This window comes from Pteropus alecto, unplaced genomic scaffold (genome assembly GCF_000325575.1).
Source record: "Pteropus alecto unplaced genomic scaffold, ASM32557v1 scaffold61, whole genome shotgun sequence".
Lineage (NCBI taxonomy): Eukaryota > Metazoa > Chordata > Mammalia > Chiroptera > Pteropodidae > Pteropus > Pteropus alecto.
The window spans coordinates 7,504,032-7,507,652 of NW_006434835.1; the positions used below are offsets into that span (position 1 = coordinate 7,504,032).

General features: G+C 44.4%; 1 pseudogene; it reads right to left on the minus strand.

The window, feature by feature from the left end:
- Nucleotides 1-2,756: 2,756 nt before the first annotated feature.
- LOC112478668 lies at nucleotides 2,757-2,875 on the minus strand (annotated as a pseudogene).
- Nucleotides 2,876-3,621: the final 746 nt, after the last annotated feature.

The following is a 3,621-nucleotide window of genomic DNA, read 5'->3' on the forward strand; positions in this document are numbered from 1 at the left end:
TTCAGGGCGGGCACATGGAGAACCAGACTGGGAAAGTAAAATTGTCCTTACTCACAAAATGGTGCCAACCATCTACAGCAAAGGTGAGCAGTATTGTAGTTAAGGAATGGGTCTTAAAGGAATAAGAAAGATAAGAAAGATTATTTTCCTCCGAGAAATATTTAGTAGCTTATTTTTTTTCCTTTTTTCCTTTTAGATGTTTTTAAATCACTGGTGGTGTTTGATGCCCAGTCTTTTCCTCTTAAAAATGGCACGGAGAAGAAACTGTGATCTCTTTCTAATGCAGACATTAGAAACAGCTCTGCCAATGGGTCCGTGAGTTGTTCAATGCTATGCAAAAAACGTTATATATTATTTGGTGATTTGGAAATATACAGTTAGCAACATAGTAACTGGTTTAAAATCTTGACACCCTGCTCCCAACCGAAGTTATTTGTTTGACTTTTGGTTGGTCGGTTTGTTAGTTGGATGGTTGGTTGTTTCTGCCCAACACAGCCTAATAATGTTTTGAGGTGATAATGTTGAATTGCCACCTCCAGTACATTTGAAAATACAGTTTGAGGATTTGTGCTTCTGAGAAAGAAGGAGATCTTCAAAACACAGCAACTATTTCACTAAAACAATCAGAAACGCAAGACGAATTAAAACAAACACGTATTTCAAAGAATCAGAGAAACGATGAGGAAGAAACGAAACGTTACAACTGCAGTGGAGGAAGCCCCTTCCAGAGATGCACCGAGGACTTCCTGCGTTGGGGGGAAGTCGTTTGTCAATCATGGGTGAGGGCTGAGGGTGTAGAGCCTGGGCCAAACACAGACAGAGTGCCTCTGGTGTGGGGCAGAAACCGGAAGAGCTAGTCTCGGTGCAAAAGATTGCAGTGACAAATTTGGGAATTTGCACAGCCTCAAAAAGACAATTTTCACCATCAAGAGATACACGAAATTCCAAAGGTGCACAGGGCAGGAGACTAAAGGGTTAGGTCAAATCTTCCATAGAGCAGAGTGGGATTTCCTGCGAGCTCCTGTGCTTCAATAAACACAATCCACTGGGGCCGAGGCCGCGAGAACCATGGACCAGAACGGAGGAGGGGACTGGTCACGGAGGTATGCGTCACTTTTTCCAGGGGCACTGGTCTATCTGGGAAGAGATAAATGCTGAGAATACAGCCCCGAGGGGTTGGTTGGGCCAAGTCGTTATCTGGGGCGACAGAAGCAGAGAACTACGGGGGGCTGAGCAGCGGTCCCATCGTTCTAAATTGAGGTTCTGTCGCTTCTTCTCACTAGCCTTCCGCATCCACCTTATGCTCTGATCTTCACGAAAGTGTGCCTTTTCTGTCTCTTTAGTAACATGTGCTCTTTTTTTTATAACACGTGTCATGGCTGAGCATATTCTGCCGGGTCTTTCTCTCTCAATGGTCTGTGGGCTCCTTGAAAGCAGGTGCTGCGTCTCCTGCATGTCCGTGCAGCCAAGACTCAGCATAAGTGCTCATAAACATTTGTCAGATGAATAAAGAAAAACGAGAAAAGAATGAAAATGGAAACTCAGCCTAAAGAGAGCACTGAGACTTAAAATAGAGAAATCAAACATAGATTGGAAAGAGAAACAGGATCAGGAAACAAAGATGAGTGTCCAAGTAGATAAAATAACAGAGGATGAGAATTAGAAGAGGATGGAGCTATTTTACTGGGAAGAAAGTTCCATCGTGTTCCTATTTTGGGAACGGGCGGCGTGGTGTGGGAAGGTGAACCCGCTGACAGCATAGGGGCGGGTAGGAAATGGAGAGTGGGCTAGTGCCAAACCATTTAGCAGGGTCACTCTGGACGCATCCCTTTGTCCCCCCCCATCACACCTTTACCTCATAAAACCAGCGCCTCCTGCCCTGAAGCCCACACAGACTTTGGGTCCTCAGGAATCTGGCTCCGTGACAGTGCACAGCACCACGTCCAGAGGGACAAGGTCAGTCCTCCATGACTCAGTGTTGCCCACTCACATAGGAGCGTAGGGAAGACCCCAACCAGGCTAACGGAAGCTAACCCGTTAGGCTTTCTCAGACTAGGAGATCTTTTGAAATGATCTTCTAAAACACTTAATTCTACATTGCTGAGGACCCTTATTTAATCAGGTTCACTCACTCATTTTCTAACTTCCAGGACACCTGGTGACACATATAAAATTGGCCACAGGATCATAAAGCTGGATTAAGATAGCAGTTTTTGAGTTTGGGGTTAAATCTTAGGCACACTGTTATCGAGGAGTATACAGGAGCAAGGCAACTTCCTTAAGTTTCCTGAGCCTCAGTTACTTTAGCTATAAAATGGGCATAATAATATCTACCTAGTAATACCTATCGAAGAAGAAGAGGATTCGATGAAATAATACTCATAAAGCACTTAGTATATTGCTTGGCAAAGAGCGTGCTCACAAATGGTGATATGAGCCAAATAAATCCTGGAGCCTACGGTCCGATCTCATAGCAATGTCATAGTAAAGAAAGACAAAACAAAACAGTTTACCACTACCAACAACTAAATGTTACCAAGTACAGTATCTACGATCTCTACAATCTTTTGAGAAAACAGCTTCTTACGCAAAGTAAGGCTCTCACACCGTCTCCTTCACCATGGATGCCCTTTTCAATATCCTTCATAATAATGATAATCCATTTTTTTTTTTTTTTTTGGCAAGGCAACCCTTGGTTGACCTCACAGATTGCAAGGAGCTTGTCAACTTACGAGCCTTTATTTTATTTTTTACACCTACAGCAGCACCTGGTCTTCCTAGGTGGTCTCCCATCCAAGTACTAACCAGGCCCGACCCTGCTTAGCTTCCGAGATCAGACGGGATCAGGCATGTTCAGGGTGGGATGGCCATAGACAATAATCCATTTTCAAAACTCCCTCAATCCACCTCAAAAAATCTCCCAGACACCCACCTCCGTGGCTTCTTTGTGTCTTCCCATACTCCACTAACTCACTATTCATTCATTCACCTGACAAATAACCGAGTATCTCCTGCTGAGTGTAGGGTACGAGCTGCTGAATTAAACCCCTCTGGTGCTTGCTTTTCCAAGTCCTCTAATGTCTTTATTTTTTAGGTTCTATTCGCCTCTGTTCACTCCCCCAAAGGAGGTGCTCGTCTATGGAAACTCTGTGAACAGAGAACAATCACTCAGCTCCTCATCATACTGAATCAGGTTAAGGATGGCTGTCTTATTACACAGACAAAATAACATATTTATAAAACAATCTGTAGCATCAAAGATCAAAGCCATGGGCCATAGGTCATGGAACTGAGGAAGAAAACAAAGAGATGTGTTTGGGGGGAGATTAGAAGACGCAGAAAGGAGAAAGTCAGAAAAGATGACCGTGGAGCCCGTGGGTGATCCAAAGGCCTAGACACACCCCATTACGTGCCCATGAACTTGGAAAGGAGCTCAGATTGCCTCAAAATTAGTCGATTTCACCTAGGCCTCTGCCTTAGTTCTCGAAGTCCAAGTATACTGTAAATGTCTCGGAGGGGGGTCTTAAACACCCTGTAGCACTTAGTGTGGCTGTGAAGGCAAGAAAAGGTCACAGCAAGAGAATGGAAGGAAGAAGGGGAGCAGCTGGAGACAGGGAGAGA